The sequence below is a fragment of the Arachis ipaensis genome, chromosome B8 (assembly GCF_059453495.1).
Source record: "Arachis ipaensis isolate K30076 ecotype BB chromosome B8, ASM5945349v1, whole genome shotgun sequence".
Lineage (NCBI taxonomy): Eukaryota > Viridiplantae > Streptophyta > Magnoliopsida > Fabales > Fabaceae > Arachis > Arachis ipaensis.
Window position 1 is genome coordinate 18677812 of NC_142443.1, and position 25001 is coordinate 18702812.

Below are 25001 nucleotides of genomic sequence, written 5' to 3' on the forward strand. Positions count from 1 at the left end.
TATTATTATTATTATTATTATTATTACATAGGTTTAGATATTAAAAAATAAATTTTTAATGTATTAAATAGTAATTATTTAAATCATATTTTAGATATATTTAACTTCTGTTAATTATTGTTAGAAGTTAAATATAATTCTAGAATTTTGAAAGGTAGATTAAATATATTTTGAATAGCTAATGATACAATTGTTATTATAATTATATCATATTAATTATGTGTTAATAAAAATAAAATATATTTAAATTTTATTAATGAATGAATTCTGGATAGACATATACTAGACATAGTATATATATATATATATATATATATATATATATATATATATATATATATATATATATATATATATCACATTTTTTAGATTAAAGTAATTTTGGTGTCAGTTAGTAATGGTTAATGCACTGATCGAAAGATGACATCTTGAAACGCATACATTTCACCTTTCGATTGGTGGGCGTGCCATCACATTAAAAGATGTGGCTATAATTGTTAGTCTTCCGACTAATGGTCTTCCAATGACAAAAGTGATCATTAGTAGTTTCGATGCCTTAGAGGTTAAATGCTTGTACCAGTTTGGGATTGTACCTAGGAAGATAGATTGTAGGGGAAGTTTTATAAAGTTGACGTGGCTACGGAATATGAAAGATTGTTTAGTCTTGATTGATGAAATTGGGATGCAGAAGTATGTAAAATGCCACATCATGTTATTATTCGAAATGATTCTATTTGGAGACAAGTCTAAAGGAGTGGTGCACTGAAAATTTTTGCCTTTGTTGTCCGACTTCACCAGTATCAGAGAATTTAGTTGGGGATCAGCATGCCTAACGCACTTGTATAGAGCTCTTTGTAGGGCATCTCGTTTCGACTGAAAGGAGGTCGATGGTCAACACTTTTCCTAACTTGGGCCTGGATCTGTCTATCATTTTTTGCACTGATTCCCGACAGCCTTGACTTTTTGCGCTAGCAAACACGTAAAACTATCTAGTAACAACTTCAACTAAGTATTGTACTTTGTATTTTAATATTTCGGTGAAATTTTGTTAACAAAATAAATGATATCAGCGAGTGTGAATGTGTAATTGAGAGCGTGTTGACCGACACTACAGATTTCATTCGCTTGCCCACTTTAAGAAGTCATTAGATGAACTGTAAGAAGGCCGAGTATGTTATCATGATATAAGTGTCTATTTTTGGTTGAACCTGATTATTTTTTAGTGTTTAATCATGTGTTTCTTATATGTGTCCAGTTTGTCTGCGAGGCTTATGGTGTTGGTCTAATTGAGTCAGACGTGATTCCAACAGACATTTGTTAGCATTCAATTGTGCAGAGTGCCATAGAATCTGGACCAACCACACAAAGAAGTCCTAACTGACCTTAGAAATATTGACTGATCCACCACCCATTCATTTTGGGTAATGCAATGGACGAACAGGTATAATTATGTTCTTGCTGAGCTTCTCGTGCAACTACAACATCCCCTAGACATTTACATATATTGGTACCACGCAAAATACGACGACCACTTAAACTTATCGAATCTTGTGGAGCAAGATAACCAAGAGGGAAATCTGGTAGGTGATCATGAGAATCAAGAGCAGCAGTCACAATCACTGTTACTACGAGCAATAGCTGAACTAATGGAGTTGTGTCGGTCAGAGTAAGTTCTACACCATCTCAAATCATCACAAGTTGTTGCAAGTTACTGAGAAAAAAGTGCCATGAATCAGAAGTCTCTCCCTCCACAATGACAAATACAATAGGCACAATAATGTTATTACCATCCTGTGAAACTACAACCAAAAGACAACCCTTATATTTTTCATACAAGTGAGTCCCATCTACCTGTAGAATTGGTTTGCAATGTTTGAATGCTCTAATGCAAGGGTAATAACTGCAGAAGACTCAATGTAATACCCGGATATCAGTTACAAAGTCATGGCCCTGATATGTAGGCATAGTTTTAAAATGGACGGCTGCTGATGGCTCCTTGTAACACATAGCCTTAAACTATATAGGCAAAGTTTCGTATGATGCTTTCCAACCTCTGAAAATACTTTTCACTGACTTTTGCTTTGCCAACCATGTTTTTCGATAATTGATGGTGTAATTGAACTTCAACTATACTTCCGCAATAACTGATTTCACCTTTATAGAGGGGTCAGCCTCTACTAACTGCTTTATTGCTTCTGTAATTGTGTTGGAATCTAGCTTTGAATGGTCCTGGAAATTGGTGTCTCTGGTACAAGTATGACTACCATTATACCTCCTTATAACCCAACAGTACTTCCTACAGATCATGCTAAATCTCCTTCTTCTATTAAAACTTTTAACAGTTTTATTGATGATAATTCCCTGATTGATATTGGTATGGTCGAAAGACCATTCACTTGGTCGAATAGGCGGAGTGGTGATGAGTTGATACAGGAAAGACTGGACTGATTCCTGGTAGGAGTTGATTGGCAGTAACTCTATCCCAATGCATCAGTTCTTAGACTGTCAGAATCAGGATCAGATCACTCCCCTCTTCTCTTAGACTCTAATCCGAGAACTAAGAGATCTAAACGGCAATTCAAATTCCAAGAAAGATGGTGTTCCAATGATGAAATAAGGTAGATTGTTAGAGAGATTTGGCACGAACAGATTGATGGTTCAGCCATGTATATCCTAGCTCAAAAAATAAAGCGTTGTCGGCATAAGATTGTCATATGGTAGCAAGAACACAGATCTAATTCGAAGGTGGAGATTGATTTACTACAGTCTGAATTATAGGAACTATGTTTAGCAGGAATTCATAGAAGTGACATCATTTCAGAAATAGAGGACAAACTTGAAAAAGCATTGCAAAATGAGGAATCTTATTGGAAAGATAAGTCTAAAGTTAAAGGGCTCAAATCTGGTGATCAGAATACAGCTTTCTTCCATCAGAAATTTAAAAATTGAACCCGATGGAATAAAATTTGGGAACTAACTGGCAGTGATGGTGAAGTGGCTACTTCAAATGCTGATATTGCTTCTGTGGCTGAATCTTATTTCAAGGACATCTTCTCCTCCACTTGTCATAAGAACCCTAAACCCCTATTTACTGATTTTGAACCTAAGGTTATAGCTCACATGAACCATAGGCTTCAAAAACCAGTAACTATGGAAGAAGTAAAACGTGCAACAATTAGCATTCATCCTCAAAGTGCTCTAGGAGATGATGGTATGACAGCAAAATTTTTTCAATGCTTCTAGAACATATTTAGTGGTGATGTGTTTCGAGCAATTAAGAGCTTCTTTTCAAGGGGTAGAATTTTGAAGAGTTTTAACCACACTCAGATTTGTCTTATTCCCAAGATTTCTAATACTAAAGATATGACTCAGGTAAGACCAATAAGCCTATCCTCAATCTTTTACAAGATTATCTCTAAGGTATGATTTATTTTGGATGTAATTTATATGAAAATGATATATCTTTGGTGTAATTGAGATTATCTAGATATGTTAATTTAGTAACAAATCTGTTCTAAAATATGTTAATGATAACAAAAATTAAATATTATTCTAATAAATTTGATAATTATCTCTAATTTATTATAGTAATAAAACTTTAATTTTTATTAATTAAAATAGATCAAGACAATAATAATAATAATAATAATAATAATAATAATAATAATAATAATAATAATAATAATAATAAAAAATATTATTAATATTAATTAAAAATTTAAGTACAAAAAATAATATATTCAGCATCATAACAATATACTGCAGGTTAAAAAATGTGGATGTGTTTTGTTTAGTTTATCAAATATGGGAGTAATAGCAAATCGTGGCTTACGATTTTGAAAGTAAAAATTTATTAAAAAAAACCAATGAGCTATTAATGGTAAATGGTGACTCATAATTTGATGTGCACAATAACAAAAACTAATCGTTACTCACGATTTGTTTAAAGTGACTTTTCAAATCCATATGTGTCATATCATTTTTTTATTGTAATTGAAATTAGATTTTTTTTTCAATATTAAAGAGTTCTACTCTTTTTCCTACTAAATTTACAACCAAAATATGCCACATATCACTCTCTCATTGTAATTAAAATTAAATCTTTTTTTTTTAAAATTAAAGAGTTCTTTCCTTCTCCCTACTAATTTTACAACCAAAATGTACTGTATGTTATTCCTTCATTGCATTTGAAATCAAATTTTTCGAAATGAAATTTTCCCTCCAAAATTAAAGAGTTCTCTCATCCTTTCTCTCCATTTATCTATTTCTCTCATTCCTTTAACTACTCTATCTCTTTTATATACATTATCAATATCCCAATATTATTACACCAATCTTACACCCATATTAAAAATAAATTGCAGCTAAAAGAAGTTTGAGTGTGTTTTTTCACTTCTTTTTCTTATTTTTCATGGTTTCCTTCTTTAGTTCTTTTTCACTCTTCACCAAATATAAGAGGACAACGGAAAAAAAAAAAGTCTATCAATATTTTGGCATGTGAAGTTTATTTCCATTCATGTACTGTGCTGATTTAACTTTTAGGTTGAGTTGGATATCGCTGCATTTTGAGACCTTAAGCAATGCATGGAAAAATATAACATCAATGAAAATATTTTCTTAACTAATACATACAATTAAATAAAAAATAAAAAAAAAATTGAAAGACCAAATTAAGACGTTGGTAAAATTTCAATTACCAAATATGAAGGGATAGATCCCATTTTTTTAATTATTTGATAAAGTATGATATTTTATCATTTAATATTTTTTTCACATATTTTTTTTAGTCTCACTTAAAGAATATAAAGTGAAAGATCACACTTTACTAAATAATTAAACAAAAAAATTGAGAAAATTCATTCCCAATACAAATATTATCTTACTATTATGCTACTTTTATCTCATTTACAACTTGTTCATAAAAGGGTGGTTAAACGCATTAACTTCTCTCTAATTGCATGCATAAATCAAATATTGTAAGTAAATTAATTTCTTAGTAATACATTATTGCACTCACTATTTCACACTTTTTAACTTTGAAATAGTGAGAAGAGTGGCAGCGTTATTGGAGAATACAATATTTTACGTTGTTATAACAAAAGGAGAGACAAATCAGTAGATCCGATTTAATGAGAAAAGTAATCGCACAGTTCAATTAGAGTAAACAAATTAAACCGTTTAAAAATATATAATATGTTATCATATTATGTTTTTGAACGATTTAATTAATATATTTATTGTATTATAATATGTTTTTAAATTTTTGGATATTATTATTGTTATCATTATAATAACATTAGTTAAGTAATTAACATATATCATTTTGCCGTACGTGAACAAGAAGAAGGAATTAGTTAGTTATCTTAAATATTATTATAATAAATTTAGTGTTAAATATTATTATAGTGATATTAAAGTAATTTAGATACGTTTTAGAATTTTTGGTTATAGAATTAGTTAATAATAAGTCATTAATTATTATTATTATTATTATTATTATTATTATTATTATTATTATTACATAGGTTTAGATATTAAAAAATAAATTTTTTATGTATTAAATAGTAATTATTTAAATCATATTTTAGATATATTTAGCTTCTGTTAATTATTGTTAGAAGTTAAATATAATTGTAGAATTTTTGAAAGGTAGATTTAATATATTTTGAATAGCCAATGATACAATTGTTATTATAATTATATCATATTAATTATGTGTTAATAAAAATAAAATATATTTAAATTTTATTAATTAATGAATTCTGAATAGACATATACTAGACATAGTGTATATATATATATATATATATATATATATATATATATATATATATATATATATATATATATACTAAAGTAATTTTGGTGTCAGTTGTCAATGGTTAATGCACTGATCGAAAGATGGCACCTTGAGACGCATACATTTTACATTTTGATTGGTGAGCGTGCCATCACATTAAAAGATGTGGCTATAATTCTTGGTCTTTCGACTAATGGTCTTTCAATGACAGAAGTGATCATTAGTAGTTTCGATGCCTTAGAGGTTAAATACTTGTACCAGTTTGGGATTGTACCTAGGAAGATAGATTGTAGGAAAAGTTTTATAAAGTTGACGTGGCTACGGAATATGAAAGATTGTTTAGTCTTGATTGATGAAATTGGGATGCAGAAGTACGTAAAATGTCACATCATGTTATTATTCGAAATGATCCTATTTGGAGACAAGTCTAAAGGAGTGGTGCACTGAAAATTTTTGCCTTTGTTGTCCGACTTCACCAGTATCAGAGAATTTAGTTGGGGATCAGCATGCCTAACGCACTTGTACAGAGCTCTTTGTAGGGCATCTTGTTTCGACTGAAAGGAGGTCGATGGTCAACACTTTTCTTGACTTGGGCCTGGATCTGTCTATCATTTTTTGCACTGATTCCCGACAGCCTTGACTTTTTGCGCTAGCAAACACGTAAAACTATCTAGTAACAACTTCAACTAAGTATTGCAATTTGTATTTTAATATATCGGTGAAATTTTGTTAACAAAATAAATGATATCAGCGAGTGTAAATGTGTAATTGGGAGCGTGTTGACCGACACTACAGATTTCATTCGCTTGCCCACTTTAAGAAGTCATTAGATGAACTGTAAGAAGGCCGAGTATGTTATCATGATATAAATGTCTATTTTTGGTTGAACTTGATTATTTTTTAGTGTTTAATCGTGTGTTTCTTATATGTGTCCAGTTTGTGTGCGAGGCTTATGGTGATGGTCTAATTGAGTCAAACGTGATTCCGACAGACATTTGTTAGCATTTAGTTGTGCAGAGTGCCATAGAATCTGGACCAACCACACAAAGAAGTCCTAACTGACCTTAGGAATATTGACTGATCCACCACCCATTCGTTTTGGGTAATGCAATGGACGAACATGTATAATTATGATCTTGCTGAGCTTCTCGTGCAACTACAACATCCCCTAGACATTTACATATATTGGTACCACGCAAAATACGACGACCACTTAAACTTATCGAATCTTGTGGAGCAAGATAACCAAGAGGAAAATCTGGTAGGTGATCATGAGAATCAAGAGCAGCAGTCACAATCACCGTTACTACGAGCAATAGCTGAACTAATGGAGTTGTGTCGGTCAGAGTAAGTTCTACACCGTCTCAAATCATCACAAGTTGTTGCAAGTTACTGAGAAAAAAGTGCCATGCATCAGAAGTCTCTCCCTCCACAATGACAAATACAATAGGCACAATAATGTTATTACCATCCTGTGAAACTACAACCAAAAGACAACCCTTATATTTTTCATACAAGTGAGTCCCATCTACCTGTAGAATTGGTTTGTAATGTTTGAATGCTCTAATGCAAGGGTAATAACTGCAGAAGACTCAATGTAATACCCGAATATCAGTTACAAAGTCATGGCCCTGATATGTAGGCATAATTTTAAAATGGACGGCTGCTGATGGCTCCTTGTAACACATAGCCTTAAACTATATGAGCAAAGTTTCGTATGATGCTTTCCAACCTCTGAAAATATTTTTCACTGACTTTTGCTTTGCCAACCATGTTTTTCGATAATTGATGGTGTAATTGAACTTCAACTATACTTCCGTAGTAACTGATTTCACCTTTAGAGAGGGGTCAGCCTCTATTAACTGCTTTATTACTTCTGCAATTGTGTTGGAATCTAGCTTTGAATGGTCCTAGAAATTGGTGTCTCTGGTACAAGTATGACTACCATTGTACCTCCTTATAACCCAATAGTACTTCCTACAGATCCTGCTAAATCTCCTTCTTCTATTGAAGCTTTTAACAGTTTTATTGATGATAATTCCCTGATTGATATTGGTATGGTCGGAAGACCATTCACTTGGTCGAATAGGTGGACTGGTGATGAGTTGATACAGGAAAGACTGGACTGATTCCTGGTAGGAGTTGATTGGCAGCAACTCTATCCCAATGCATCAGTTCTTAGACTGTCAGAATTAGGGTCGGATCACTCCCCTCTTCTCTTAGACTCTAATCCGAGAACTGAGAGATCTAAATGGCAATTCAAATTCCAAGAAAGATGGTGTTCCAATGATGAAATAAGGTAGATTGTTAGAGAGGTTTGGCACGAACAGATTGATGGTTCATCCATGTATATCCTAGCTCAAAAAATAAAGCGTTATCGGCATAAGATTGTCATATGGTAGCAAGAACACAGATCTAATTCGAAGGTGGAGATTGATTTACTACAGTTTGAATTAGAGGAACTACGTTTAGCAGGAATTCATAGAAGTGACATCATTTCAGAAATAGAGGACAAACTTGAAAAAGCATTGCAAAATGAGGAATCTTATTGGAAAGATAAGTCTAAAGTTAAAGGTCTCAAATCCGGTGATCAGAATACAGCTTTCTTCCATCAGAAATTTAAAAATTGAACCCGATGGAATAAAATTTGGGAACTAACTGACAGTGATGGTGAAGTGGCTACTTCAAATGCTGATATTGCTTCTGTGGCTGAATCTTATTTCAAGGACATCTTCTCCTCCACTTGTCATAAGAACCCTAAACCCCTATTTACTGATTTTGAACCTAAGGTTATAGCTCACATGAACCATAGGCTTCAAAGACCAATGACTATGGAAGAAGTAAAACGTGCAACAATTAGCATTCATCCTCAAAGTGCTCTAGGAGATGATGGTATGACAGCAAAATTTTTTCAAAGCTTCTGGAACATACTTAGTGATGATGTGTTTCGAGCAGTTAAGAGCTTCTTTTCAGGGGGTAGAATTTTGAAGGGTTTTAACCACATTTAGATTTGTCTTATTCCTAAGATTTCTTATGCTAAAGATATGACTCAGGTAAGACCAATAAGCCTATCCTCAATCTTTTACAAGATTATCTCTAAGGTAGTATTTGTTTTGAGGTACTGGGACAGAGACTGGGAGACTGAGACTCAATATCATGTTTGTTGGCTTAAAGACTAGTACTAAAATTTCTATCTCTGTCCCTAAAATTTCAGTATTTCAGTTTCTCCAAAAACTGGGTACACATGGGACTGAAATTTTTAGAGACAGAGATTGAAACTTTAATAACATTTTATACCTAAAATACCCTCATTTCAATTAATTAATTCTAATTTTACCCTTTGTACAAATTAAATTAGAGCTTCATTCTTGTTTCAATTTTTGTCTCCCACTTTGCACCAAACAGAATACTGAAATTTATTTCAGTCTCTGTCTCTCAATCTCAGTCTTTAAATCTCTGTCTCCCACTTTGCATCATAGACTTCAGGGTATGATGAATAGACTAATTAGCCCTATGCATAGTGCTTTTATTAAAGGCAGATTAATCTTTGATAATATCCTAATTGTCCATGAGTGTATGCATTACTTGAAGAACAAAAAAGGGGACTCAAAAATGAAATGGCGCTAAAATTAGATATGAGTAAGGCATATAATAGGGTGAAATGACACTTTCTTTGGTTTATATTGGAGAAGTTTGGTTTTGACTCCCAGTAGATCATGTGGATTCGAGAATTAGTGACAATTGTTTCTTATTCTGTCATTGTGGAAGGACAGCCCTATGGTTTCTTCAAACCAAATAGAGGTATTCGACAAGAAGATCCTCTATCTCCCTATCTTTTTCTTTTCTGTGCAGAAGATCTCTCCTTCTTGCTACACAAGTCAGAACAAAACAGACTAATTCAGGGTTTTCAGATACATAGGCAATGTCCCAAGGTCAACCACCTCCTCTTTGCTGATGATTCTATCTTATTCTATAAGGCTAATCGTGAAGCATGTTCAGACATTTTGCATATATTGAATTCTTATGAAAGCATCAGTGGCCAGAGGGTAAATCTTAATAAATCTATTGTATTCTTTAGCCACAACACTCCCTCCACTACTCGTACGCTACTGGATAACTCTATGAATATTAATCATATTAGGGCTAAGGATAGATACTTTGGTTTGTCTTCTACAGTCTCTAAATCGAAAAAGGCTTCTTTTAGTATGATCAAAGAGAAGGTTCAGAAAAGAATCCAACAGTGGAAGCGCAGTCTTCTATCGTCAGGTGGTAGACAGGTATTGCTTAAGGCAGCGAAAGAAGTTATTCCTATTTATACATTGTCTTGCTTCAAGTTGTCTGATGGTTTAATTTCAGAAATTCGCTCTCTACTTTCTCAATTCTGGTGGGGACCAAAAGGTTTTGAAAGGCGGATGGCTTGGATTAGTTGGGACACTATGACTCGCTCACAAAGAGAAGGAGGTCTTGGATTTAAAGATCTCATAATCCAAAATCTGGCGCTTTTGGGCAAACAGTTTTGGCGACTCGTAACACAGCCTACTTCCCTATTATCCAAAATCCTAAGAGGTAAATACTTTAGTAATGGTAATGCTATAACGGCAGAAATTAGAGTTTTACCTTCTTGGAGATGGAGGAGCATACTGGAAGGCCGAAAGATTGTTGAAAAAGGTCTTAACTGGGCTGTGGGTATTGGGAAGAATATCCGAACCTTTGAGGATCCTTGGCTGCCACCTCCATATCCTTTAATAATTTTTGACATGCCAAACAGACAAGCTATTTCTGAGTTAGTTTTAAGAGTTAAAGATCTAATTACTGAAGATAGGAATTGGAATCAGAATCTCATTTAAGAATTATATCCCAAGACGTTACTGGCAGGATTTTGTCAGTTAAAATTCAGCAGAGTAGGGACAAATTGGAATGGAATTTGAACAAATTCAAGCAATATGATACAACTTCAGGTTACAGAATTGGCTATTTATTTTACCATCAGCCTCTGGAGCTTTATCTTAATTATATGCAGCAGAAAAATCCGTGGATTGATCTATGGAAGTTGAACTTGCCTCACAAAATTAAGCTATTTATCTGGAAAGCTCTCCATGGCCGACTTCCGGCGCTTTCTCAGATTCATCACTGCATTCCATCTATATCACCAATATGCCCCTATTGTCATGAAGCAACAAAAACAATCACTCATTGTTTGATCATTTGCTCTAGAATTAAAGAAGTATGGTCTCACAGTTATCTTCGTGACTGTCTTCTCCCTCAGAATCCTAATGACTTTTAGACATGGTGGACTGCATCAACAGAGATGCTTAACCCGTTGAAGAATGCTGACAGTAATCCTCAATTGCTTGCCATCATTTGCTGGAACTGCTGGAAAGCTCGCAACCAGTTAATTTTTGAAGGTTCTACTTCAATGCCGTTTGCCATTCTAGCAAGCTCTGTCAAGTTGCTCTGTGAAATCTAAAGAACTCCTGGTTTAGATTGTCATCTCCATGAAGCAAACTCTTGGTTTCATTCAATTTGATTTATCATTCTTTCTTCTTTAAGATTTTTTTTTCGTTTTTCAACCATGCACCATTGGATGAATACCTTTAGTGTATTGTTTTGAAAAATCTCCACCTTTTATGATGCTGTCCTGTTTTTGGACATCTTTGTATTTCATTTTTCAATAATTAATGAAATATAACCTACTATCTTTAGAAAAAAAAAAGTTACAACAGTAGTCCACACTTTATATTTTATGCTGATCATCTTTGGAGGCTGGAGATAGAAAAAATTAAAAAATAAAAATAGTTAATTCAGTCCTATAACATACAGTGAAAAGAAGGTTATTCTCATAGTGAAAGTCCTACATGTCATTTATCGGGTTTATTCTCAACTTCGATTATATGCAATATTCTAAAAATCGGATCAGACTGGCCGATTAAACCGGTTCAACCAGGAACTGGCATGGAAAACGGTCTGATCCTCTTCTTAAAATCGCTAATTTCTACACCACTTAGAAATTGGTGAACCGGCCAGTTGGATCGGATCGGAAACTGACCGATTCTTGTGAACGGCGTCGTTTTTTTTATTTAAAAAAAACCCACATTCAGCCCTCACTTGCCCAACCCCTTCCCCCAACACACGCCCCCCACCCCCACAAAATCGTGAATCACTATCCCTATGAACTCTGAAGAAAAGTTCAAAATCACTCAATCAAAACCCTAGGTTCTCCCTGCAACGATTCTGCCACCGTCCGTGCTGTCTGTGTCCTCTATTGTAGCTCGGCGTCCTTCTTCCCCTGTCTTCGTCCTCCCTGGCTTCTCTCGAACTTGGAGTAGCTCACCGCCGTGTCGCCGGTCGCTGTTCGTGTCTCCATCGAAGGTTAGCGTCACTGCTTTCACTTCTTCAGTTATTCTCTTCCTATTATGCTCTGTTTGCTGTTTTTGTGAAATTGTGGATGGATTAATGGAAAATCAAATAATTGATTTTGTGCTGCTGCTCTTTTTTAATTTCTGCTCTTTTTCTAGGATTAATGGAAAATCAAATCATTATTGAAATTTTTGTTTAGCTTTAATGGTTCTGCTTATGGTGCTTGGTGTTACCATGGTACAAAGAGTTTAAGAAAGAAACGAAGAATTATTTAGAAGAGTATTATTTTTATTATTCATGTTTCTCATCTGTGATTACAAGGTTCTTACCAATATATAGACCAAGAGTACGCTAAGAGTACACTCGTTATGGAATAATATCTTAATAAATTACATTGATTTTTTTCTAACCATCTTTGATATTTTTCTGATTTTATTCCTTAATTATAATATTCTAATACTTCCCCTCAAGGTGAGTAGTGGGATCACTAATACTCAGCTTGGTTAGAACTTTAGCAAGGGCTTGTCTTGAAACTGCTTTAGTAAGAATTATCAGCCAACTGATCTTTTGATCTCACAAATGGAAGCTCAATAATGTCATTCTCAATTTTTTCTTTGATAAAGTGTCGATCCACCTCAACATGTTTTGTTCTATCATGTTGTACAGAATTCTCTGAAATGCTGATTGCGGCTTTGTTGTCACATTTCAAATGGCTTGGCAATTGTGGTGGAAACCCAATCTCAGTCATTAATTTTTTTATCCACAATACTTCAGTTATGCCTTTAACGATCTCTCAAAATTCTGCTTCTGCGCTTGAAAGAGCTACAACTTTCTGCTTCTTGCTTTTCCAAATTACCAGGTTACCTCCAACAAGTGTAAAGTAACTAGCTGTTGATCTTCTATCATTTGGGTTGCCCGCCCAATCTGCGTCAGTGTATGCCTCAACCTTCAAATGGCCATTCTTTTTGAAAATGATTCCACTTCCTGGAGCTCCCTTCAAATATCGAACTATCCTCATGGCAGCTTCCATATGATCTTCTTGTGGCTTATGCATAAACTGACTTACTATTCCCACAACATAAGCTATATCAGGCCGAGTATGTGATAAGTAAATTAGTTTTCCAACCAGTCGCTGGTACCTTTCCTTATCTGCTAGGGTGGCACCTTCTACTATCTTCAACTTGTGATTAATTTGCATGGGCATATCTATTGGTTTGTAATCTACCATTCCTATTTCTGCCAGAAGGTCCAAGATGTACTTTCTTTGGGAGATAAAGATTCTTTTGTTGGATCGTAGAACCTCTATTCCTAAGAAATATTTTAGTCTTCCCAAATCCTTCATTTTCGAAGTCTGTAAATAGGTTTCTTATCAATTTTTCAATTTCTTCAGCATCACTTCCCGTTATGATCATATCATCTACATAGATTATTAGGCAAGTAATTAAATCTCCCCATTTTTTCAAAAAAAAAAGGGTATGATCAGAGTTACTTTGCTTGTACTCGTACCTTTTCATGGCATTTGTAAATCTTCCAAACCAGGCACGTGGAGATTGTTTAAGTCCATAAAGAGCCTTCTTTAACCGGCAAACTTCATATTTTCTAAATCCCGTTGAGAAACCTGGAGGAGCTTCCATGTACACTTCTTCTTTCAACTCTCCATGCAAGAAAGCATTCTTGACGTCAAATTGATGGAGTGGCCAATCTTCATTTGCTGCTATTGAAAACAACACCTTGATAGTATTAATCTTTGCAACCGATGAAAAAGTTTCAGTGTAGTCGATACCATAGATCTGTGTATAACCTTTGACCATCAACCTTACCTTGTACCGTTCAATAGTGACATATGCCTTGTGTTTAATGGTGAAAACCCATTTGCACCCGACTGGCTTTTTTCCTGTCGGTAGGATACACTTCTCCTAAGTTTCATTCTTCTCTAGAGCTTCCATTTCTGTATTCATGGCTTTTTGCCATTCAGCTTTCTCATTGGATTCTCGAACAGTTCTTGGAATGTCTTCTGTTAAGAGTCTGGTGGAAAAAGCCTTTGCAACATATGCTATTCCTTCTCTAGCCACTTTTATCGGGTATCTTGAGTTACGAAAAACATGTTCTGGTGAGTACCGATCAGGAGGCATCCCTCTATTTCTTCTTGGAGGAAGAGTAAAAGTATTGGGCTCTGGTTCTTCATGTTCCAGTGCTATACTGTTATTGTTAGTGGCCTCATTAAAATTAGGGAGTAAATTATCAGATTGACAATTACTTACCTCTTGTCTGACATTCTCAAAAGGACTCTCACTAGTTGTATGTACCGAGTTGTTTTCTACGTTGAGTGAAGTATGCTCGGTGGCTCCATCTACTTGCTCTGTTTGAACAGTTTCTGGGCAACAAAGATTATTTAGCCAACTTGGTGGTTCATTATTGTTCTCCCCCTGAATGCCATGTTGGCGGCTGAAGTAAAATTCAAATTCTAAAAAATCACAATCCATGGTCACATGAATACGATGAGTGATTGGATTGTAGCACCTATACCCCTTTTGGTGTGTAGCATACCCAACGAAAATACATTTTTCTGCACAAGGATCAAGTTTGGTTCTATTGGCTTTGGGAATATGGACAAAGACGAAACATCCAAATACTCGAGGTGGTAAGGTTAGAATAGGCGGGATTGCAGTATGAGTAGCCAAGACTTGTAAGGATGTTTTGTGGTGAAGAACTTGGGTAGGTAGGCGATTTAGTAAGTAGGTAGAGGTCGCTATAGCTTCAAGCCAAAATTTTTTTGGAACTTGTGCATCAAAAAGCATGGCTCGGGTCATCTCAAGTAACTTACGATTTTGCCGCTCAGCTACACCATTTTGTTGGGGTGTATTTGGGCAGGAAGTTTGATGGATAAGACCATTTTTCATAAAAAAATTATGCATTGATTGGTTTATAAATTCCCCACCATTATCTGAGCGAAGTACTTGGATTTTCTTGTTGAATTGAGTTTGAATCATTTGGTAGAAAGCAAAGAACTTATCAGGTACTTCATATTTGTGTTTTAAAAAATATACTCAAGTCATGCGTGAGAAATCATCCACAACTAACACAAAATATTGAAAATTATTATGGAAAATAGGAGTTGGACCCCACACATCAGAGTGTATTTAGAGAAAAATTGGAATTAACTCTAGTGTTGGTTGAAGAAAAAGAGACTCTGTGATTTTTTGCACGAATACAAGTTTCACATTTGAGGGGTTCAGTATTACTTTTAATAAGACTAGGAAATAGTAACTTGAGGTACCCAAATGAAGGATGTCTGAGACGCCTGTGCCATAACCAAAGTTGCCTAGTAACCGTTCAGTGAGCAAGCATGCATGACCCTGGTGTACTACTTCATCAACGTAGTAAATACCTTCTCGCTCAGTACCACGCCCAATGATCTCCTTCGTAAGAATGTCCTGTAAAAGACAAAAGGTAGAGTACATGAGTACCACACAATTTAGTTCCTTTGTTACTTGGCTAACAGACAATAATTTTGATGATAGTGCAGGGACATAGAGGTAATTTTTTAATTTTAGTTTTTCTGAAAAAGTAATAGAGTCTCCTCCTTTAACATCAATTAATTCTCCACTAGTTGTTTCAATATGAGCTTTTGAGGGCATAGTCAAGCTGTTAAAATCGTGAAGGTCATGAGTCATAGTATCGGTAGCCCCACAATCAAAAATTCATTCATTTATCTTTTTAATTGGATTCTGATTTTGGGTCTCCCTTTTATATTGAGTCGCAGTATGGGCTGAGCAGCCAACGAGTCCAGTAGTCCTTGCCCTTACCGCCGCTACTACCTTGCCATCATGACTTGCTTCATCTCTTTTGGCCTCGCCACCGCTGCTGGTGATCTCTGGGATGCTCACAGCGGCGGCTCCCTTATTATGATTTCTTGATGACTTGGAATTATTTTTCCACTAATTTGGGTAACCCACAATCGTAAAGCAGTTTTCTTTGGTGTGTTTCTTCTTTCTTCTTCCACCAATTACTTTTTCCATCAGAGTTGCCCATAATGGATAATTATATCCGTTTAGTTTAAAACCAATTGACAAATTGTCAGAATTGGTTTGTGATTATCGCATGCCAAAACTATTGTGTGGCATATTTGTAATTTGTAATGTGAATTTCTCAGAATTTTGAATCCCTAGAACCAAACTCTGCTTTGATACCATGTTACTATGGTACAAAGAGTTTAGGAAAGAAACGAAGAATTATTTAGAAGAGTATTATTTTTATTATTCATGTTTCTCATATGTGATTACAAGGTTCTTACCAATATATAGACCAAGAGTACGCTAAGAGTACACTCGTTATGGAATAATATCTTAATAAATTACATTGATAATCCTCTTTGATATTTTTCTGATTTTGTTCCTTAATTATAATATTCTAATACTTGGTTCAGTTGTGCCTCAAATAAGGTATATATGATGGATATGAATGAATCCACAAATTGAGACAATTTCATTTCATAAATAACGTAACTAACTCAGATTATTCTATTTTTGTAGGTGGCATAGGTTCCATTAACACTGCCGTACCCATTCTCACATTAGTTTATTTTTTATTTTGTAGTTATTAGTTTAGTGCCTTCATTGGTATACTCTATTGTGGCATATCTTTTGGGGTGCATTAAAACATGTGAATGGAATTGAAGGCAGATCAACAATGGTTGTTAGAGTAATAGCATGCTTTCAACCCTTGCACAATTGTCAAGTAAGTACTATATGACTTATATAGACATGGTTTTCAAGCTTGATGTGAGATGAAAAAAAACACTTATGTCTATTATGTGTTATCCTCTATTATTAATTATTGGATTGTTTTATGAGCTTATGGGGATGAATGCTATCTTCAAATTTTTCGTCATTTGCTAAATCCTGTCATGAAGATACATAAAGTTTTTCTCATCTATCTGAATCTTGAAGTTTGTAGTTTTCTTTTATTATTATTTGTCTATAAAAGAAATCAAGTTATTGAAAATTTTATATCAAAGCATGGTAACATCGTAGCACCTACTGATAAATATTTTTATGTTATACATTTTCATTGAAAAGGTCTATTTGTCATCTTTATCATTGATTGATTGACTATTGTTCTTTAGGTTATTTTTTTCGTTGGATGGTTAAAGCTAGGGGTGGCAAACGGGCCTAAACCCGCCGGGCCGGCCCGCGTAACCCGCCAAAAAAGGCGGGCTGAGCTGGAAAATTAGGACCGCCAAATAGCAAAAGTCCGCCTAATCCGCACCGCTTAAACCGCGGGTTTTGGCGGGCTTTGGCGGGGCGGGGCGGACTTCCTCGCCGGGCTTAGTATTTTTTTTATCAAGGGGTATTTTTACAATTTTTTTTGCCAAAATCCAACTTCTCCCACCCCAACTTACAAGAGAATGAAGATGAAAATTGAGTGTTTTGGATTATGTTTATTTTGTTTTAGAGACTATTTATAATTATGTTTTGAATTATGTTTATTTTACTTTGGAAACAATATTTATAATTATGTTTTGGATGAAAACTTGGTTTATAATTATGTTTATTAGATATTTATAATTACAAAGACTTTAATATTTGTGAATATAAAAATTATAATTTGTTTATACTTTTAAAAATTATAATAGTTAAAAGTAAAAAATAGAAGAGATTTTTTTATACTTTTATATATATTATTTAATAGTTAAAAGTAAAAAAAAAAAAAGATATTTGGCAGGCTTAGCCCGCCGGCCCGCCAGCCCGCCGTTAGGCGGAGCGGGCTGGGATTTTGGGACCGCCTCACTAGGCGGGGCGGGGCGGGCCAGCCCGCCAAAGGGCGGGCTTCTGGCGGGGCGGGGCGGGCTTCCCCGCTTGCCACCCCTAGTTAAATTCGAGCTATATGTTATAAGGATTTGTATTTTATTTTTATCCTTTTTGAAATTATATGGTTTGCTTTGTGTATTATGGTATGTTTGAAAGACATCACAGCACAGGAGGGTATTAGGTCAAAGTTTTTATGATAACAAAATTGTGAAAAATAACAAATATTGATAATCAAGTTGAATACTACCTTTACTCTCTACCATTTCAAAGTTTTGGTTAGACATAGTGAATAAGATTTGGAATTACTTTTGCAGAGTTTTGCTCATGTTTTAATCTGTGAGAGTATGCATTAGAGTATATATATGTTTGTTTTCTTTTCAAATTATTTTTTTATTTGTGATTGAACTTATGTAACATATAATGATTAATTCAAATAATCAACATATACTGTTGCACGGAGAGGTTTCTTCAATTTATGGTATTATGAGTTTAAATATCTTAGTGATTAAATGATAAATTAAATAACATTAATTATGTCTTTGTTTTTTGGTATTACTCAGGAAAAGTCAATGACAGCTTTGGATGAACAAATGTGTCAATCTGTGGTGATAATGTTGGAAAGATTATGCGCGACGAACCATTCACTGTATGCAGTTTGTATGCCTTCCATATGTGCAAGCCTTGCTACGAGGATGACAGGAAGGATGGAACCAGGACTACCTCATGCCATTCACTGTATTTACCATTCTTTTCATTCATATGTTGCAACTGTGCTAAAGATTTTTAGCATTATAAGATGTTTTAAATATTTAATAAATTACTTTTAAAAAATAGAGCGATTGTGTTTCAAATGGTTATAGTGTTTTATTTTTTAGTCTCTCTGAGATATTCCAATTGCATAATTAATTTAGTCAAAAAAAAAAATTACATAATTAATTGAGAATCAACAAGTTTAGCAGAATTATTTTATAGACTTAAACCTTGACTAAGGATTAAATACATGTCATTAATAAACAATGGTCCAATTAATAGAATCCTCATCATCTTGGTTGATTTTTTTATTAATTTGAGTTTGAAATCTTAATTTTAGATTTTTTGTTTTTATTAATTGGTGCTAAACAGACATTTTATTTTGTCATTGTAATTGATTTTAATTTACAGGTCATACTTTTACTTTGGTTTATTACATAGTGTCTCATTAATTGACCGGGTTTGATAGTTGATGAAAATTTTTTTAGCGTGTGACTTGATTTTAGTTTGGCAGAAAATCTTGCCAGTCGTATGAATATTATTTTTTTAGTTTCATTAATAATATTATTTATCTTCAAATGATGACTTTTAAAAGTTTATTATCTAAATATGGTGATAATTATATTACACTCTATTATAATTTTTTATTAATAAAATTTTGTCATCTTTTTATAATTTTATAGTAAATGGTAGAAACAAATATATTTTGTTATATTAAGGTTTGTTCATTAAAATTTTAATTTTATAGTTCAATTTTTTACGAGACTTTTAAATTGTTTTGTTCATAATTTTATTATACAATTATATTATATTGTGTTTATTATAATTAAGCGATATTTTTATTTTTTTTTATAAACTCTTGCATTCTTTTAAAAAGTAATAGAAAAAATTATATATCTTTATTTTTATAATTTAATTTAATATAAAAAATCCATATTAAGTATCTAATCTAACAATATCTTAATAATTTTTTTTTATTATACTTATCATAGATCATACATGCACGGAGTACTTTACTAAAATTTTAAACATAAGTAAAAATGAAAAAAAAAATAGATGTTATAACCAAGCACTATAGTGTGCAACTTTATTCCAATCTAAAAGGAACCCACCTAGCGCGGGTTTTACATTATTAATTTTATATTATCTTAATTATTGCCGGCAGGAGGGACGGCATCGATACCACCGCAACGTAAAAATGGTATCCACCAGAAACAGTGCGGCGGCGGCTTATTCGCGAGTTCTCTTATTCCTGAACATTGTTGGAGGAGCAAAAACGTAACGATGATCAAGATAAAAACAGACCTTACTAATACCATTTTGTGTGTTGTGCATAAATGATAGATGATGTAGAATATATATAGGGAAAGAGAGGGTATTACGTACACACAAAGATTGCTCTTCATCACACAATTTTTTTCTTCCCAGTTTTCATGCGGATTATAGGGTCACGCTCTTCATCACTCAAATCTCTTCTTCCCAGTTATTCTGGTAATTTGAATTTGTTAGAGGGCATGAAAGAGTGGTTTGTGATAGAGGGGGAAGAAGAAGAAGATGTTGACCAAGTTCGAGACCAAGAGTAACCGAGTGAAGGGGCTTAGTTTCCACAGCAAGAGGCCCTGGATCCTTGCGAGTCTTCATAGTGGTGTGATTCAACTATGGGATTACCGCATGGGAACCCTCATCGACAGGTTCGACGAGCATGATGGCCCCGTTAGAGCCTTAGAGGTGTTCACTTCCACAATTCTCAGCCTCTCTGTCTCTGGAGGTGAGGCCATTGTGTTGTTTCTGCATTTGATTTGTTTCATTCACTGCTTAATACTCTGTTCCATTGATTGTGCATACGCTATTAATCTAGGTTATGTTGTACACATCTAAATTATATCAGGATCCACTTAAACATTTCTGGTAGGTAACATATTTAAGTTTTAGAAAGCATTTGTTTGTGTTTGTGTACACTACAACAGATGCGGAACCTAGCGGCGGAGAAACAACGGCTCATGCCAAAAACGACGCTAGTTGAGAAGATCCCGGAAAAGATCATTGGCGGTCTGGCAGGTACCGCTAAACCTTCCTGGATATCGGCCGTGTAGTCCGAACCGCCTCGAATTTGGTGTATATATCTTCATACTAACCCTCCTGATTTCACTTAACCTCTTGGCGCGAACGAAAGCACGAGCAGAGGCGCGAAGAGCACCCAACCTCCCTCTGGCGCAACCTACCCGCGAGTACACCCAGAAACTTCTGCCAGGTGAGATTCAATTCCTTAATTCAATTCCCCCATTTACTTTACTGCCATTAATTGAAACCCTCCTCCCCCCAAATTTGCAGAAACCCGTCACTTCATTTTGGTAGCAAGCCAAACACGAGCGGGAGCAGAGCCGCGTACCATCTGCTCCACTCGGCGCTTCCGTCTTCGCCGTCGAATCGCGCAGCGGCCAACCGTGGTTCCATCACCAGCGACGAAGTTGAGCATCTCACTGGCGGTGCGTGAAATCCCAACACCGTCCTCTCCAGTGCGCGAATCCTAGCTATCGCTACCTCCCACTTTCACCGGTTTGTTCTTCCACATTGAGCTTTTCTTGTGGTTTTCATTATTGGTTCAGAGTTCTAAACATGGATTTGGGTATATCTTCTATAAATTGTGGCTAATTGAAGCGATTTCGAGTTAGGGATTTGATTCAGTACGATTAATTAGCAGATTGCAAGTTTATCTTCCAAAAGATAACAAATATTATAGTATAATACCTCTGTCCATCATCATCAACGATGAATTCCTCTGTTATTCCCTTGTATTATTATTTATGTGAAAGTTGAAATTGGTACTTAATTAGTTTTTGCAGTTAGATACCTTGGCTCGTTTATATACTAATTATTCTTAGAGAACTTGATTTACATAAGATAGGATTTTGGGCAATTTTCCAAGTATGAAAATTGATGGAGATATTATATATGGACTTTGCGTGTTTACTTATATAGTTACATTTTTTTAGAATTTGTAGTTACTAAGCTTAGCTTCTGTGCTTTGTTAATCACATTTTTTGTTTCTTATTGTTCTGTTTAAGACCTTTGCACAAAAAAAAAGTGCTCTGTTCAAGACTTTATTAAGTTTCTCTTTTTTGTTACTTCATTGACCGAGTTTGTTCCCTAAGATTGTGTTGAGATTCTAGCACTTTTTATATTTCAAATTGGTTCATGATTACTTTGATTTGTACTATTTGGTTTGCTTTAGTATTAATCTTTTATTGGGATTATTTGTAACAATAAGGGATAGAAAGAGAATTAAGAAGAATTAATTGTGTGATCGAAATCTTCTATTGTGCATCCAATTAATAAAAATTTGATACTAGTAAAGCTTATCCTTCTCTATATTTTGCTACTTCTGACATATTTATCCTTTAATATTACTAGTATATATAAGCTCATTTAATTTTTCAACTATAGATGGAACAAGATTAAGTCAATTATTGATACATGTAAGTGAAGGTCTCCAATTTTTTCCATAACCACCATGCATCATTAACTTGTGCTGATCAAATAATTCAATGTCAAACTAGACCAAAAGAAGGGTAAAAATAATTAAAATCATGCATGTGAAAAAACTACAGTTTTCATAACGATCTCCATTGTGCTCTTTGCATTCTATCCTGCATCTATGGTCTGCCTCTAAGCTTGGAAATTTGAAATCCATTATGATAAATTTTATTTATTAATATTGCATCCATTCATCTTTTGCATATGTGAGTAGTGGAATTGATCATTTTCCTAGTGAGGCGAGGGTTATAGTAAGAAGTATTTGATCCTGATGTAACCTTATTTTTGCCTATGTGTTATAACCAATACTTACCTGCATTGACAACTTCTCACCACTGCATCTTTTGCCTGTTATTAGTAATATTAATTTGAAATAAGCAATATTATGTGAGTTTTGGATAATGTTGGATAATTGATAATATAGTATATTTGGTGACAATCTAATTTCCAAAAACTCTGACTTATGAATTAACTGTTGAGATCAAGAGGAATTACTAAGTTATAACAAACATATAGATACATGACTCTTTATTCTATTTTCAGTTTGACTGATTGGTACCTGTTATGTTCAACAGATTGCAACAGAATAATTAATACATTTATTCATTTATTATATATTTCTCTTCATTTGCCTGGACGGAAGAATGAACGAGCTAATTTTATTCTAGTTGTGGTCTATAGAAATATATGTTATGTCACTTGTTGATTCATATACTCAGACATAGCTGCTGGTTTCACCCTGCATGATTTATGCTGTCTCATTTTATCTGCTGTTATGCCATAATACAAGCTGCAAGGCCTAGTTTCTAATATACATTATTATAAAAGGAAACAGATCAAAGAGAGATAGAGAGGGAGCAGATAAATCAGAATATATATGACAGTCTCTTTATGTTTACATGTCACTAGAAGAGAAGCAATTGTTAATCAGATATTATTTCATATATGTATCCTATGAATGGATGATTGACCATTCTTTTAGTTTATATATTAAATAAATTAAAATAGTATGTAACCATATACACATAACGATTAATCAACGAGTACAGTATGCACTTAGAGTTTTTAAGTAATAGTTATAGTAGGAAGTGAGATTTGACTTAATAATCTTCAATTAGAGAAATAATTTTAATGTACTTATTTTTATTACTTTGAATTTTTTTTAAAAAATAATTAGTGATTTCCTTTGTATTATTATTTATGTGAATATTGAAATTGGTACTTAATTAGTTTCTGCAGTTAGATATCTTGGCTGGTTTATATACTAATTATTCTTAGAGAACTTGATTTACATAAGATAGGATTTTGGGCAATTTTCCAAGTATGAAAATTGATGGAGATATTATATATGGACTTTGCGTGTTTACTTATATAGTTACATTTTTTTAGAATTCGTAGTTACTAACCTTAGCTTATGTACTTTGTTAATCCCATTTTTTGTTTCTTATTGTTCTGTTTAAGACCTTTGCACAAAAAAAAAAAGTACTCTGTTCAAGACTTTATTAAGTTTCTCTTTTTTGTTACTTCATTGACCGAGTTTGTTCCCTAAGATTGTGTTGAGATTCTAGCACTTTTTATATTTCAAATTGGTTCATGATTACTTTGATTTGTACTATTTGGTTTGCTTTAGTATTAATCTTTTATTTAATAATATAAAATGACTAGTAGAGCTGTTTATGTAGCCTTACAATAAATTGAAAGTGAGGAACTTTTGAGGGGTTGGATAAAAATAACGCAGCAAGATGTATCTAATATGACTGTTGGAGCTGTTTTGAATGATACTAATCAAATTGTGTTCACTTTTATGACCAAGTGAAATCGTTTTTCCAATGGTATAGTTGAGAATAGTACAGCGGTATGCTACTTTCAATGAAATATTTTACATCAACTTTAGTTGATATTAATATATGCAGCATGATATAATAAAGCTGTCAACTAGACTTCTTACTATATTTTTCTTCACTTGATATGTTTCTTTATATTGTGATAGGACTGAATTAATTATTCTTGAACTGTATCTGATATGTGTATTTACAAGTTAGTTCTTAGCCAGTGATCATGGTCATTGATTTTCTTTATTCAGCTGCTAAATGACAAATTTAAGGTGGAGTATTAGTTATACTCTTTTGGTAATAATATCAATATTTAAGCGCTGAAAAGGCCATTTTCATTTTAGTTGACAATGTACTCACTCTTACAGGAGCAATTATTTAAACCATATATGAAGAGAAGGATGAAGATGGCTTTCTTTATGTAACATACATGTGGCTACCATTTTTTTGGAAGTCTCACTTCCCACATGCATTAGCCATTTTCTTATATTGTTTACTTTGATTAATGATTTGTATGATGAATTCGTTACACTTCTCATATCAGGAACCGTGATTTATCTCACTGTACCCTCAATGTATCTATAAAAATCATCATAAATGAAACATAAATCAGGATGTACCACTGAAACTCTAATGAATAATGATACCGCAAAATGAAAAGGCAACTTGGAAGATGGAAATCAAGTTTTGAAAAAAGAAAAGATGCTCACCAAAATATTTTTCAATTTATTTCACTCTCCACATGAAAATATTCAAAGGATTTGTTGTTTGTTTGGGCTCTGTGATCTGTTATTTATATTTTTGTGTTTTATATCTTTATACTCTAACTTCATATCCTCCCATTTTTTTTTAAGGAATCTCTTCTTTTCCATTCCATTTTTTGGCTTCGGAACCAGAAATTCTTCTTTCCAGTAATTT